This window comes from Anabrus simplex, chromosome 9, assembly GCF_040414725.1.
Source record: "Anabrus simplex isolate iqAnaSimp1 chromosome 9, ASM4041472v1, whole genome shotgun sequence".
NCBI classification, from domain to species: domain Eukaryota; kingdom Metazoa; phylum Arthropoda; class Insecta; order Orthoptera; family Tettigoniidae; genus Anabrus; species Anabrus simplex.
The window spans coordinates 151,948,062-151,965,077 of record NC_090273.1 but is presented as its reverse complement, the minus strand read 5'-3'; the positions used below and the strand labels follow the sequence as shown (position 1 = coordinate 151,965,077).

At 41.9% G+C, this 17,016-nt stretch overlaps 1 protein-coding gene and 3 non-coding genes across 4 annotated transcripts in view; all 4 read right to left on the bottom strand.

Moving 5' to 3' along the window:
* Positions 1–17,016, bottom strand: part of LOC136880915 (uncharacterized) — a 293,114-nt gene that overhangs the window by 181,894 nt on the left and 94,204 nt on the right. The window lies entirely within an intron of this gene.
* TRNAF-GAA (transfer RNA phenylalanine (anticodon GAA)) lies at positions 360–432 on the bottom strand. The gene has a single exon. It is a non-coding gene; the product is annotated as a tRNA-Phe (tRNA).
* On the bottom strand, positions 819–891 carry TRNAF-GAA (transfer RNA phenylalanine (anticodon GAA)). The gene has a single exon. It is a non-coding gene; the product is annotated as a tRNA-Phe (tRNA).
* Positions 1,514–1,586, bottom strand: TRNAF-GAA (transfer RNA phenylalanine (anticodon GAA)). Its single transcript has one exon. It is a non-coding gene; the product is annotated as a tRNA-Phe (tRNA).

Below are 17,016 nucleotides of genomic sequence, written 5' to 3'. Positions count from 1 at the left end.
AAAGCCTAGAATTCCGTTGTAATTTGAAAAAATCGGGCTAAACTTTTAAATTTGAAAGACCGAATATTACTACCTACTGACTACTACCTACTGAATTCCGTTGCAAATTCAGGAAAATCACTTGTCGAACCCCGGGCTCGGACCACGGACCATTGGACCTTCAGCACAACACGCTCCTCGCTGAGCTATTTCGGTTGCGAGGGAAGACATAGTACCAGTCATACAACGTAGCGTATATAAGCCTAGAATTCCGATTTAATTTGACCAAATTTACGCCAAGCTTCGAGCATTCAAAGAAAGAATATGACCACCTACTGCTGCTACATACAGAATTACGTTGTAGTTTGACCAAAACTTCCTGCCGAAACCCGGGATCGAACCAGGGACCTTTAGTTCTTCAGTCTAACGCTCTCCCGGCTGAGCTATTTCGGCTACTAACTAAGCCATTGCACCACCCATCAAACGTGGAATTCCCTTGTAATTTGACCAAATTTACGCTAAATAATTAACAATCAAAGAACGAATATTACTTCCCACTGGATGCTACCTTCTGAACTACGTTGCTAATTGACACGAATTCCTGCCGAAACCCGGGATCGAACCTGGGACCATTACTTCTTCATATTAACGCTCTCCCAGCTAAGCTATTTCGGGTACAAACGGAGACCTTGTACCACTCACCCAATGTTGCATATAAAATCGTAGATTTCCGATTTAATTTGACCAAATTTACGCCATACTTCGAGCATTCAAAGAAAGAATATTACCACGTACGGCTGCTACCTACAGAATTGCGTTGAAATTTGACCAAAACTTCCTGCCGAAACCCGGGATCGAACCAGGGACCTTTAGATCTTCAGTCTAACGCTCTCCCAGCTGAGCTATTTCGGCTACTGACGAAGCCATTATACTACTCATCATACGTGGAAATCATTGTAATTTGACCAAATTTTCGCTAAAAATTTAACAATCAAAGAACGAATATTACTTCCTACTGGCTACAACCTACCGAATTCCGTCGTATTTTGACCAAAACTTCCTGCCGAAACGCGGGATCGAACCAGGGACCTTTGGTTTATCAGTGTAACGCTCTCCCTGCTGAGCTATTTCGGCTACGGAACAAGCTGTTGTACCACTCATCCAATGTTGCATATAAAAGCCTAGAATTCCTTTGTAATTTGAAAATATCGTTCTAACCTTTTAAATTTGAAGGACGGAATATTACTACCTACTGACTACTACCTACTGAATTCCGCTGCAAATTCAGGAAAATCACTTGTCGAACCCCGGGCTCGGAGCAGGGACCATTGGGTCTTCAGCACAACACGCTCATAGCTGAGCTATTTCGGTTGCGAGGGAAGACATAGTACCTGTCATACAACGTAGCGTATATAAGATTAGAATTCCGATTTAATTTGACCAAATTTACGACAAGCTTCGAGCATTCAAAGAAAGAATGTCACCACCTACTGCTGCTACATACAGAATTACGTTGTAATTGACCAAAACTTCCTGCCGAAATCCGGGATCGAACCAGGGACCTTCAGATCTTCAGTCTAACGCTCTCCCAGCTGAGCTATTTCGGCTACTGACGAAGCCATTATACTACTCATCATACGTGGAAATCATTGTAATTTGACCAAATTTTCGCTAAAAATTTGACAGTCAAAGAACGAATATTACTTCCTACTGGCAACAATCTACCGAATTCCGTCGTAATTTGACCAAAACTTCCTGCCGATACGCGGGATCGAATCAGGGACCTTTAGATGTTCAGTCTAACGCTCTCCCAGCTGAGCTATTTCGGCTACGAAACAAGCTGCTGTACCACTCATCGAATGTTGCATATAAAAGCCTAGAATTCCGTTGTAATTTGAAAAAATCGGGCTAAACTTTTAAATTTGAAAGACCGAATATTACTACCTACTGACTACTACCTACTGAATTCCGTTGCAAATTCAGGAAAATCACTTGTCGAACCCCGGGCTCGGACCACGGACCATTGGACCTTCAGCACAACACGCTTCTAGCTGAGCTATTTCGGTTGCGAGGGAAGACATAGTACCAGTCATACAACGTAGCTTATATAAGCCTAGAATTCCGATTTAATTTGACCAAATTTACGTCAAGCTTCGAGCATTTGTAACGGTTCAAATCCCGTTACAAGGTGATATCTGTATTTTCATTATTGTGTGATTTTATCTGTATTTATTATTATTATTATTATTATTATTATTATTATTATGATCTCAGTATTATTATTATTTTATCTGTGATATTATTACTATTATTGTATTTATCAGTCTTATTCAATTCTATTTTGCAATGCCTGTTGCTTGCAAGATTGTACTTAGATGTATGCATATATACGTATGTGTAGAATAACACTCAATACCTGTACAGTGAGAATTGTTGTATATATCAGAGATTGGATGTGACGTTGGTGCATTGTGCAATATTGTTGGCGATTCTGCCAAGTCATCGGCACTACATATCTGTGTCGGTGCGACATAAAGCAAATAGCTAAAAAAATATTTATTTATTTATTTATTTATTTATTTATTTATTTATTTATTTATTTATTTATTTTCGGAGAGGCCAGTTAACGGGGGTGAAAATAAGTGAAGGACGAGTTAAATAGTTTTAAGTAGGAAACTTATATCTTTACAGCCTTTGTGGTGTAGTGGTTAGCGTGATTAGCTGCCACCCCCGGAGGTCCGTGTTCGATTCCTGGCTCTGCCACGAAATATGAAAAGTGGTACGAGGGCTGGAACGGGGTCCACTCAGCCTCGTGAGATCAACTGAGTAGAGATGGGTTCGATTCCCATCCCAGCCATCCTGGAAGTGGTTTTCCGTGGTTTCCCAATTCTCTTTCGGGCTAATGCCGGGATGGTACCTAACTTAAGGCCACGGCCGCTTCCTTCCCTCTTCCTTGCCTGTCCCATCCAATCTTCCCATTCCACCACCAGGCCCCTGTTCAGCATAGCAGGAGAGGCCGCGTGGATGTGGTACTGGTCATTCTCCCCGGTTGTATCCCCGAGCAAAAGTCTGAAGATCCCGGATATTGCCCTTGAGACTTTAGAGGTGGGATAGTTCGCTGAGTCCGAGGGAAGAACCGACCCTGGAGGGTAAACAGATTAGGAAGAAGAAGATTTCGCTACAGACGTGGAAATATACGTTTGGAATGTATGTCAAGAATATGGAAACGTATAATTATTATTATTATTATTATTATTATTATTATTATTGTTGTTGTTGTACCGATAGGTACACCTCAACTCCGCACATTCAAAGAAGCACTTTAATGAACTCTATCTATCCAACAAAATGTGAAACTGCTATTACATGAAATCGGGACTTTAATCAGAAGATGTCACTACTGAAGTATTGAGTAATTGTGTTATTGTGAAGTTGCCTAAACTGACTGGACTTATTTGCTTTGTGTTTGTTTACTTCATGAAGTTTGGACATTTCTCCATAGATGTCACTACCAAAGACTATGGTCATGCACTCTAGTGCAAGGTAAAAGAAGTTGTTATTGAAATAAATTTTGTGTTCGTGGGTTTTCTCTAGTATATCCACTTTCATTTGTTTGTCTTATATATTTCAAGGTTTGCAGCACTTTTTTCTCATCCCGCCAGTTTTGAAGCTAGCCAATAGGAATTATCTGTAATTATTTTTCGGCCTATCACTGGCTTCATGTTCGTTCTTTGGGTGTAACTTTTGATTCAACCCAAAAAATTGAGAGGGTGTATCCGGATTAGTCCAGAACCCTCTAGAACCGTCCCTTCGTGCATGTAAGTTGCGGCTTTTCTGGCTACCTTGTCCCTTGATCTGAGTGTGTGTGTTAAGACAAAAGGTGGGCCGCCTCATTCTTCGCCAGACAGACCAGCAGCCAAGGTAATGTCCACCAGACTTATTTTTCTGTAGCTACCTCCGCAGACTTACACGAGGGGAAGGTCCTAATTTCTAACTATGTAACCTGTTTTCTAAAATGTAAACCTTCTTTCGGCTAATGTAAAATTTCATAAATTCTTAAAACTGTAAATCGAGGATAGAGAGTGCGTTACCCCCTCGAGCTCCCCTTCTTCTTGGTTTGAGGTGACTATGTTTTGTAACCTTTTCGCTATTCTGTAAAGTGTTAGATTAATCTGCATTATAGTCACCGCAGTAGCTTGGGATTAGCCTCTGTATCATCGGGCCGAGAGCCCAATTAGGGTTTTAAAAGTTCTAGGAGTGCTAGTGTACGCCTCCTTTCATTTTGTTTTCTGGCCAGTAATCTATCCTATTATTTTTCCACAAAGGCCCAGTAGATTGGGTAATAGATAACCCTGTGTAAAAGAAATTTATATTGTCAATTGGGCCTTGAGAGGCAAGAGATTGTAAGGTTTTGTGTAATGTTGCCTTGAGCGGGCTGTAAAAAATCTGCTGGAGAGCATGTGAGCTCTTTTCTAAGTTTCCATAATACTGAGAGGTGTCTTTGAAAGGCTGTAAATTGTTACTGTTGGAGCCCAGTGCTCGTGAACACTGTATTTTGGGAGATATCTCTCCTCATCTGATTAACGCAACATTTGCGGAAATTGTAAATTTGGAGCCTGAAGCTCAAAAAGAAAAAAATTGTAAATTACCGATTGTTGGAGTTTCCAATTCTTGTTTCAAGATTTCTATTTGTACCTGTCATGTACTCTCTCGGTGCTGTATATTTATAACTATTCCCCCAAAATAATCCTTAAATTGTGTTTAAATAGGCAGTATATACACCCTACAAGCTGAATACACAAATCAACACCTTATATAATTATTTTTAAGGTGTACCTCACCTAAAACCTCACTAACTTAACTGTCTGCTCCATAATCTCCATGTAGTCTGTGTTTTATAACACGAAGTCTAGCGGCGACTCTGGAACCAGAACGTATTTCGCGCTGTGTAAACTGCCATGCCTTTATTACTAACACTGCCTGCTCGATTTGCAGGTAAAAGGGCACAGACACCTCTCAGGGTCACCATGTTAGTCTCGCCCGGTCGCAATTATACGATCTGACTCCTATGAGCTCTGCTTGAATTACAGTAAGATGCATTTATTTCTTCTTTATTAAACGTCATAAAAATATCACTTTTCTGGTCAAAACGCAATGTTCTATCTTTGTAATGTGCTTTTATATCCAAGTTATCCTCGTACTGCCAATCGTGATATGAGTATATATATATTTACATCATGCTGCCAATGGTATCGTGCTGAGGGATGGCCGGATAGCCTGACATCTGGTGGCGCTATTTGAACTGCTGCTAACCTGCCACGGCCGACTTGATCCGTCGCTCTAGCTAGCTCCTTGGGATCCAGTCGGCCGTGAACCTGCCAATTTACTACTTGAAAAGGCCGCGCATGCAGAGGCCTTTACTTATCTCGTAGGCAACGGTGAAGCGGAGCTCAACCAATCAGACACGATTTGTTATATACAGTGCGGAATTACAATACTGGAAAGTGTCATTGTCGGTGCTCTTTTGAGTAGGGAAAGAAGGAAATTACGTCATAGTAGGAAATACAGAAAAATACGGAGGGAAAAAATAGAACTTTGCGCTTCATTGGCCGTGCAAACGATGTCAAATCGGAGGGGGTTCATTGTCCATAGTTACAGTTTACGACTAAAATTCGCGCCACCTCAGTCTTTGACTTACTGCGACGTTTCATGTATGTCTCTCTCTTTCCTCTGAGTCACACTAGACAGGCGAACACTTGTTGATGGGAGAAGATGCCGTGACGGATTGTGTATTTCAATCTGCATCACATACTGGTGAATAGATATTTGATATCCCTTCCATTAGTAAATCCTCTTTTATCTCCATGCGTGACGTTTTCCAAAGATCTCACAGTCCTATTGGAGAAACAGAGAATGCAGACTGAGTAAGTAACAAAGTTAAAGGATACACCGCGTCTAAGTAACATACAACACACGCGCCACATCTGATATATCGAAAACTGATTTGCTCGCCAAGGAACGACCACACTTTGAAGAGGAAATAGGGAAGAAAACTGTACTTTATTAATAATAGAATCTATTAAGAAATATCTGGAAAATAAACTACGTAATTAATAATAGAATGAAATGTTTCTTCATGACAAAAACATCTCTCAGATTCTATCAGATCACTCTCATTAAACTTACTATTACATACTGTAAGCCTGTCTTTGACGTCGAAATTACTATCTATAAAGTACTGGAAATTCTAAATGGACTATTAATATACCTTATGAATAAAAGTTACACTTTCCAAGTTCTTTCGGCGTTCGAATGAAGTCAAAAGAGGAATTGTAGTATTTTTAGTGTAATTGTACCTCAAAATTGTACTTTGACGCCTATGGATCTTCGTAATCTTGAGAAAGCTACATACAATTGTCCAAAAGGAACCACCATTAACGGCGTCACATGCCGGAGAGGTTTGGAATTCAATCCAGGCTCTTGGCACGCATTCTAGTGATTGTGGGAATTATACAACACCCCCTCACCTCCCGTACCCTGCCGGCCAACATTCTGATAGTAGAAATATTTTCGACGAACGGGGCTCAAACTGGACATCCACGGTGGGAGATCACATAGACTTGACGCGTTAACCACCGTGGCCAACAAGTGGGCCGCTCAATCTCCAGAATGAAAAAAATGATCCCTTTATTTCACTGAAGAGTTCAAGTATGATAGTCATCATTGCATTATTCTTCTAAGCCATAAACTGGTACCTCAAATATATCTAAGGAAGGCAACAGGTGCCAGGATGTACGTAGTTCGACATTATGCCGATAGCTGTGTACCTACGTCACCATGGCGAATATGCGACGGCTTCACACTGATTTTTCTTTTCTTTCTTTCTTTATTTATCTGTTTGCCCTCCAGGGCTGGTTTTTCCCTCGGACTCCGCGAGGGACCCCACCTCTACCACCTCAAGGGCAGTGTCCTGAAGTGTGAGACGTTGAGTCGCGGGATACAACTGGTGAGGATGACCAGTACCTCGCCCAGGCGGCCTCACCTGCAACGCTGATCAGGGGCCTAGGTGGGAGACGGGAAGATTGGAAGAGATAGACAAGAAAGAGGGAAGGAAGCGGCCGTGCCCTTGAGTTAGGTACCATCCCGGCATTTGCCTGGAGGAGAATTGGGAAACAGCGGCAAACCACTTCCAGGATGACTGAGGTGGGAATCGAACTCAGTTGACCTCCCGAGGCTGAGTGGACCCCGTTCCAGCCCTCCTATCACTTTTCAAATTTCGTGGAGCCGGGAATCGAACCTGGGCCTTCTTGTGAGGCAGCTAATCACACTAGTAACTACACCACAGAGGCGGGTATTTTTCTTTTAAAAAGTACAAAAATTGTGGTCGTGAGAGGTACATTGTACTTTTCTAGTGAAGAAGACGTAATCTATAACTGGTACCAATTTCACTTGTTGGAACCTTCTCATTTTCTCAATATCGCTGTGAATAACAGATTGAATTAGGGATATTATATATACAGTATGGATATCTATTTCCATTTATTAAAGGAACCAACCTCCCGCATTTATTCTACAGGATGCCATTAAAATGAGGTAATATCTAACGCACTGTAGCTGTAAATTCGTACTAATTAATGAAACCTCTAAAGTACACGTAAAAAGCTGAAAATGAAGTGATAGTTTTATGACTAGCGTGATACCTCCGCACTATACCTCAGGATCTTAATGAAGCCGCGAAGGATGAAAAGCACGATTTCATGGATACACATCGCTGGTAGCTGAAAGAGCTTTCATGTAATGAATACTTTCCGGCTGGTGAAACTCTTTGTTTGTTTTAGTCAGTAAATTGGGTACGTTTTTGACTTCTGGCGGCAATTTCAACAGAGTTGAGTATTTATTTTGGAATTCTGTCCGTCTCGTTGGCTGAACGGTCAGCGTACTGGCCTTCGGTTCAGAAGGTCCCGGGTTCGATTCCCGGCAGGGTCGGGGATTTTAACCTTAATTGGTTAATTCCAATAGTACGGGGGCTGGGTATATGTGTTGTCTTCATCATCATTCCATCCTCATCATGACGCGCAGGTCGCCTACAGGTGTCAAATAGAAAGACCTGCACCTGGCGAGCGGAACCCGTTCTGGGATATCCCGGCACTAAAAGCCATACGACATTTCATTTCATTTGGAATTCTGACTTAAGTTTTCATCCAGGTGCCACTGTTAAGTTCATTTCAGTTACAATATTCTGAATGGAAAACAACCTTGTAGGTTTACACTGATATTGGGATCATAGCCATGGTACCAACAGTTCTGTGTGTAAGGGACGTGATTTTTCATTTCAATAATTCCACATGCACTGACCGATATTTGAACTGCAGCTACCTGGTTGAAAAGCCGGTGGTAAAGTAAAATATTCTTGAAATGGCTCCAAGAAAGCGTTAGCCATTTCTAAACGAAGCTGGGCAATATTCTTCATCAAGAAAAATACACCTGCAAGGAGAATTTCTGAAGGATTGGTGATCGTGCTATAGTACCGGTAGTTATAAGAGTGTTCCAGAAATACAGTTTTGGTTAATTCTAGAAAGCAGCTGCTAGAACTGATAGAAGTCTCAGGGGGAGTGAGGTATATTTTCAGATTATCATGAAGAGATCGCGGGACATTCTGTATATAAATTCGGGAAGATTGGCGATTTAGTAGAAAAAAAAAAAAGATGTTTCTGCGAGAACTGTTGTACGGAAATTATTCCGAAATGGCTTGAAAAAAAGATCATCCAAGAAAAAGTAATTTTCAACTAAAGAAAATTTGAACGCATGTGAAAAGGTCTAATAATCATAAATCCTAGACTATTATAGTAAATGTAATCTAACAAATCTCTAAGAGCCAGAGAGAAGGCGCTACCTTCTAGGTGACCCGCCCCTCTCCTTCAGGGAGAGGAATGAGAACTTTTAGATGAAAATTATTATGAAGTGAATGCAAAAATATCGCTCAAAATCTTACTAAGCATTACGTGTATTTTCACGGATATTACGTTTAAAATAAAACGAGCTTAGTCTATTTCAATGAAGAATGAATTATTCCATCCTTGCAGCAATTTTAACACGTTGACTGCCAGGACATATAGCAAGAAATGTCCCGTTGGCCAAAGCATTTTTTTCTACTATGCATGTAGTAAATAAGCATTAAAGCAAAATTCGAAGTGATATTTCACTTAAGTGTTCAATGTACGAACGAAGTACAATAACATTTCTCAGCACCCCGAGGTACCGCCGTGGCCTCACAGAAAAGTTCACTGCATGGTTTTGCCTAGACGGCCAGAGCGGTACAGTCTAGCGGTACCAGAAGCTTGCATCGCTTGATAGTACACATTGTAGATAACAGAGCGTGCCACGATTTGTTTACTAGCGCTTAGGACTACAATCGCAAGGCACTCATTCTTTTACAGTAGGGTGTGTGTGAAATACTTGCGAGATATTTCTAAGTTATTTTACCAGTGAACGGAGAGGTTAGTTATAAAAATGAAACCGTTTCCTTTCCGAACTCGGAAGATAATGACGCTAGCCCTTCAGTATGAGATCTCTGGTAAGTAGTGTCCATGTCAAACTGGTCTATTACATTTTGCAACACAAAAACTCTTCACCAAATTAAATTTGAAGGATATTTATTCCTATTTACTCCTTGCCAAATGCTCAACGGTAATGTAAAATTTTGTTATGTTGTCAATGAATGTTGTCAATTTAGAAAATGCAAATACGCTCATTTTTACGCTATATTTATTGCGATAACCGTTGAAATCAGCTCAGGTATGGGTGCAACAATTTGGGAGGAATCAGTGTGACCTATTGATTAGGTAATCATAAGCTTGTGGTGAAAATGTGAAATCACAGAAATCTATAACCAGGTTTCCCGACAGTAGTATTCAAGCCCGCGATCTCAAAAATCTTCAGCTTGCGAGTTAGCTAATCCGGCACACCTAAGCGCATGGCTAATCTGATTGGACAAATACTCACATATTGCCAATAAAAGGAGGTTGGATTAATAAAAAATAAAGACTATATTTTGGAAACCAAGCACGCCAGGATTTGCTCCGAGGCCATAGCGGTACGCTAGCATAGCGAATTCAACGGCTCCGCGGTCCGCCGGCCCGGCAGGGAAAGTCAAATAGCAACACCTGTCAGCGGTACTTTGTACCGCCGTGGCCTCGGGAGACACTCACTCAGCGGTACAATGTACCGCTCTGGCAGCCAACGTGTTAAATTGGTAAAAATAAATCCAATACTGGAAAGATGACGATTACTATATTACTTACACAATTTCCAAAATGATGGCCACCATTGTATATGATTCATACATTTTCATATATCTCCGGAAATTTTAGTACATATTATGGAACATTCAATTTCAAATAAGTTACATGTAATACGTTTTTCGCGTACGAGCCAAAAAATGGAGACATTCATGAATTTTATCTCTATTACGAAGTGCGTCTACGGTGAGTAGCAGTGACGAGGATAGAAATGTACTTCAGTCGTCATGGTAAGGAACTGACTGCGATACTGCTGGTTGTTATCGCGATTGATGTTATACGTTGAAAAATCGTTTAAACATTGGACGACATAGCGAAACTATGGACAACCGATCACTCTAAGATTCAGGAAAATGGAATCATTAAACGGAGTGCGGTTTGAAAACCCAAATATTACTGTGCCAAAAGGAAACTATACCCTCAACATTATCAGCAATAACGTTACACTGATTGATTATTGTTGTTAGTTGGATTCAAAGATGTATGAAAGTTGCGATGTGCCAATCGTTTAATTTGATAAGTGTTCCATTGTTTGGTAGCTTGATAGTGTAGATTAACAGGTTCTTGTTAGAAGGCATTGTTTTCTGTATTGTGATTTTGATCTTGCTCATATATATATATAAAAAAGGATTAGTTCCCTGCGATTTCCGTGAAATAGTTGAAGAAGCTAGGGAAATCAAACAGTTCAGAGCATTTGATTTCCATACCCCATGGACAAGAAGATTCGCGTGCCATCAAAGCAGCAAGCACCCTCTCCTGTAAGTGGTGCAATTAAAAAATTGGGAACTGTGGCAGATAAGACTGTCAATACAAAAGATCGAATATTTCCAAAGCTATCGGTGTCGGCTACGACTCAGAAGAATGTTAGCATATGTCCACCTGAACTCAGTCTACAAGTAATAAAATGCCTGCTGAATAGCCACTCAATATTTGCCGCTAGAGGCGCTGCAATTCAACTTCACATGAACACCTCGGTTGGCGGTATTTCTTCACGTTGTATGCTTACGGGTGACGTCGTATTGTTAATGTACGTCAATTATATTACGGTGGTGTACTGTTGCGTTTCGTTTTGTAACCAAGCCTCTAGAAATCAAGTTCTTGGAACTAGTTTCCATGAATTCCCTTGCCAAGAACCAACTAGAGAATTATGGATTAAAGCAATAAGCAGAGCATGTGACGGCAACAATTAGGTTACTTATTATTAAGGCTCCTGTTCTGATGATAATAATTTACTTATTCTGTTGTGTAGGTGGTACCAAGGATAAGTTAGGGAATCCTAGTAACCGCTCCGTCGTGTGCAGTAAGGTAACTTTGGGAGAACCCGACACTTTTAAGCTTAGCAGCGCCACTGGTAGCCACAGTACTCTACAGGTCAAAACCAAGGTAAGTAGACTGTAAACAAATACTTTATTAAAGTATTTGCTGTAAATACATTTGCATTGACTGGTTTAATTCTATAATATTTGCCGCTAGAGGCGCTGCAATTCAACTTCACATGAAGATTATGACTATAAATACAAGGCATCTGAATTTTGAAGGTGAGTAAGTAAGTGATATATGATTTAAAAATAACTTGCTATAATATCATGAGTAGGTTGTGTAACGAAATAGGCAGGCATGTGATATTTTTAAGATAATGTCTGAGATTAGGCGCACAAAGCACGTTTTGGAGAAGCGGTTATGTCATTTCCAAATCGCCAAACCTTCAGCTTGATAAGTGCTGCCACTTCTTGCCTACCAGTGAAACTCGGGGAGATCTAGACACGAAAAGCTGGGAGATCTCAACACTGTCGACATCTCCCTGAATCTCTAAACGGGGATACATGTTTAATGGTGCGTTAATACTAAAGTTTAGTAGTATCAATCAATGATGACAATGTAGTGTATTAGGTTATTTATAATATTTTTGTAATGCGATTTTATTATAATAATGTTGCATTGTTTTGTTAAGTTAAACGCAAATTACGAAGGTTGGAGACTGATGATAAAGTACAAGTTTCGCGTTAATATTTTTGCATCCAACTAGTTATAGGTGGAGAATGTCGGGGAAATATATGTAGAAAGGTCTGCTAGGACGATGGATTGCAGAAGATATGGCTGCTGCTATTAAGGACGTGAAAGAAAATGGAACTCCGTGGGCAACAGCTGCGAAGTATTTCAGTGTTCCAAGGAATATATTCAGATCCAGAATACTATCTGGTATATCTACCAAGAGACAACTGGGAAAACGAGCAACAATGGACAAAGCTATGGTGGACCAGTTAGTCAACCATCTTGTTCACCTCGATTCTAAAGGGTTTGGACTTACCGTGGCCGACTTAGGAGAATTGACTTTTAAGTTCACTCATAAGAATGGTGTTGAAACGCACATTTAATAAACAAACGACAATGTTTTGATATGACTGTGTTTTGCAAGAGCCTGGTACTATTTTCAGTGCCGATGAAACTGATGTTCAGCTCATATTTAAGGCAGGGAAGATTATCAGTGAAACAATCGGGAGAAGGAAGACGAGCTGCTCGATTAAATGGTATATTCCGAGCTGTCAGCGGAGAGATGACGTGGAATGACATTAGTAGACGAATAAGTTTGAGTGGCGTCTTTAAAAGTAAGATAAAGTTGGAATTCAAGAGGACAGTTGGGGCAAATATTCATTTACAGGAAGGGGAGTTAGGGATTGGAATAACTTACCAAGGGAGATATTCAATAAATTTCCAACTTCTTTGAAATTATTAAAGAAAAGACTAGGAAAACAACACATAGGGAATCTTCCACCTGGGCGACTGTCCTAAATGCAGATCAGTATTAATTGATTGATTAAAAGAAAGAAAGAAAGAAAGAAAGAAAGAAAGAAAGAAAGAAAGAAAAACGTGTTTGACATCACCGCGGCAGAAAAGAGATCTACGGTAACAATAATGGTGTGTGCTAATGCTGTTGGATATGCTATCCCACTTGAAAAGGGTAAGGCGAAGAGACACAAGGAATGGACAGTGAGTCAGTCGTTAAAATGTCCGTACCAGGGTATATGACCACTGAGGTATTTTTATTATTCCCTGATTACCTAAACCGTTACAAACCACGGGGCAGGATTCGGTTGATAACTGACGGACACTCAAAGTACTGCAAAGATCCAGATGTGCTTGATAAGGCATCAGCTTTAGGAATAGAAATGTGGTGCCTCCCCCCCCCCCCCAAATACTCTACGCTGCCAGCCGCTAGATGTGTCTTACTTCAAGAGCTTCAAATACTCTTACAATGAGGCCACCAGGAACTATGTTTGTGCTCACGCGAGAAAAGAGATCAATAAAGATCATTTTGGAGATCTTCCGAAGCTGGCTTGGGACAAGTCGGCAACGTCGGGGAATTTTACCGGCGCATTTTGGAAATGTGGCATTTATCCGTATAATCCCGATATCCTCCAAGACCTTGTGCTGGACGAAAATGGTTCAAACCGAGCTCGATAGCTGCAGTCACGTAAGTGCGGCCAGTATCCAGTATTCGGGAGATAGTAGGTTCGAATCCCACTGTCGGCAGCCCTGAAAATGGTTTTCCGTGGTTTCCCATTTTCACACCAGGCAAATGCTGGGGCTGTACCTTAATTAAGGCCACGGCCTTCCCACTCCTAGCCCTTCCCTATCCCATCGTCGCCATAAGACCTATCTGTGTCGGTGCGACGTAAAGCAACTAGCAAAAAAAAAAAAAAAAAAAAAAAAGGTTCAAATCCTGTTAATATTGGAGAAGATATCACTGTAGAAGATAATGCTTATAGCCCTACATTATCACAGAAACCTGCATTAACAGCTCTCAGTTACTCAGTCCAGGAATTGTCTCCTGTTTCACTATTAAGTCTCCCGTCTGGAAAAGAAAGAGGAAGAAGAGCAAAGGAATCCGCCATGGTGACTTCACAGGATTACCGAGAAAATTTAAAAAGTGGAAACACGAATATGAAAAGAATCCTTCAAATCGAAAAATGCAACAACGTGAATTCGGCTTGTTGGCAACGGGGAAGCTCGTTCCTCGAACAGTATAAATTGATCTGGGAATTACTGCGCAGTATGTGACGACAACCGTAATGAGGCACGGCTCCCATGTAGTGGGGAATGCAGGAAATGGTTCCACGAGATGTGTGTGCAAAATGGAAACGATGAGCAGTTTATATGTACCCACTGTGTACAATAGTTGTGTCACTATCCTGAGGTCTTACCTAGTATCAGGTTCTCCCTAAGTGAAGAAGAAGTGGACATTGTTGCAACCCTTATTGATTTGATAATTTAAAATGTTATGAAATGTTATTTTTTGCCATAAATAATAGAAAACATACGCCCTGTGTACAAAATCACCAGGGAAATAATTGAAATACACTGACTGACAGAGCAAATGCAACACCAAGAAGGAGTGGTGAGAACTTTATGCCAATTGCAGGGTAGACTGACGTCACTGAGGTATGCTCATGATGTGAAATGCGCCGCTGTGCTGCGCACGTAGCGAACGATAAATGGGACACGGCGTTGGCGAATGGCCCACTTCGTACCGTGATTTCTCAGCCGACAGTCATTGTAGAACGTGTTGTCGTGTGCCACAGGACACGTGTATAGCTAAGAATGCCAGGCCGCCGTCAACGGAGGCATTTCCAGCAGACAGACGACTTTACGAGGGGTATGGTGATCGGGCTGAGAAGGGCAGGTTGGTCGCTTCGTCAAATCGCAGCCGATACCCATAGGGATGTGTCCACGGTGCAGCGCCTGTGGCGAAGATGGTTGGCGCAGGGACATGTGGCACGAGCGAGGGGTCCAGGCGCAGCCCGAGTGACGTCAGCACGCGAGGATCGGCGCATCCGCCGCCAAGCGGTGGCAGCCCCGCACGCCACGTCAACCGCCATTTTTCAGCATGTGCAAGACACCCTGGCTGTTCCAATATCGACCAGAACAATTTCCCGTCGATTGGTTGAAGGAGGCCTGCACTCCCGGCGGCCGCTCAGAAGACTACCATTGACTCCACAGCATAGACGTGCACGCCTGGCATGGTGCCGGGCTAGAGCGACTTGGATGAGGGAATGGCGGAACGTCATGTTCTCCGATGAGTCACGCTTCTGTTCTGTCAGTGATAGTCACCGCAGACGAGTGTGGCGTCGGCGTGGAGAAAGGTCAAATCCGGCAGTAACTGTCGAGCGCCCTACCGCTAGACAACGCGGCATCATGGTTTGGGGCGCTATTGCGTATGATTCCACGTCACCTCTAGTGCGTATTCAAGGCACGTTAAATGCCCACCGCTACGTGCAGCATGTGCTGCGGCCGGTGGCACTCCCGTACCTTCAGGGGCTGCCCAATGCTCTGTTTCAGCAGGATAATGCCCGCCCACACACTGCTCGCATCTCCCAACAGGCTCTACGAGGTGTACAGATGCTTCCGTGGCCAGCGTACTCTCCGGATCTCTCACCAATCGAACACGTGTGGGATCTCATTGGACGCCGTTTGCAAACTCTGCCCCAGCCTCGTACGGACGACTAACTGTGGCAAATGGTTGACAGAGAATGGAGAACCATCCCTCAGGACAACATCCGCACTCTTATTGACTCGGTACCTCGTCGTGTTTCTGCGTGCATCGCCGCTCGCGGTGGTCCTACATCCTACTGAGTCGATGCCGTGCGCATTGTGTAACCTGCATATCGGTTTGAAATAAACATCAATTATTCGTCCGTGCCGTCTCTGTTTTTCCCCCAACTTTCATCCCTTTCGAACCACTCCTTCTTGGTGTTGCATTTGCTCTGTCAGTCAGTGTATTTTGCAAATAAAGCACGATAAAAATTACAGGATTTTGCTTAGTGTGTCGAGATATCCCTAAATAATCTTAATCACCTTACGGAATGTGACTACAAAACTAAACTAAAGCTAAAGCAGTTAAAACCTGATTCGGTGCCCAGCGTCTTTAGTAATTACCCGACAAGTAAGAAAATTAAACTCTCAGTGCCAAGATGTATTGTAAGATTAATTGTACCCAGGACATCTCCCAATGCTGGTTCCTTTCTGAATAATTTTTGTGCTCCTGATGATGCCCCCCAATTGGTATTGCAAGTGGTAGTGATTTAGCCAAGAAAGATGTGTCTACACAAACAAAGCTACATGTGCGACATATAAACTCGCGGAATGGGATATTACAAACACTGCGTAGGTCACTTCGACGTGCAAGGCAGAAGATATCTGCACTGAGGCGTTACCAACAGCAACTCAAAATACAAGTCAGTAGGCTAGAGAAAAATGTTGGTCTATAACAATCTAGACTCATTTGAGGCTTTGAGTGCTGAAGGAAATTTAAAAACAAAGTTTCTACAAGAACAGCCTGAAGTATTTGTACCAAAAGAAGTCCACGTGGAGTGATATAACTGTCAGGTATTGCATTATCTGGCATAGTAAGTCCCAGGCAGGGTACAGATTTATACAAAGTAGCCAACTGTTAAGCTTGCCTTCTAAGTGTACTATCAAACGTTATGTTGGAAGCACTACTGGTGTAATGGTTTCAAACTTAATAGTAAAGAGACTGCACAAAGAAGAAAAATGCACGGAAGGAATAAATACATTTGGCTCGTTTATTGTAGATGAGATGGCTATTCAACCCCGCGCGCTTTACTGTAAAGCAGCTGATGACTTGTGTCACTGGGTGGACTGGAAAAGGGTTTAGGCCTAGAAAAAGTGATTGCAACAAAACTTCTGTGTTTTGTGTTCGTTGGACTTGCTTCTCACTTTA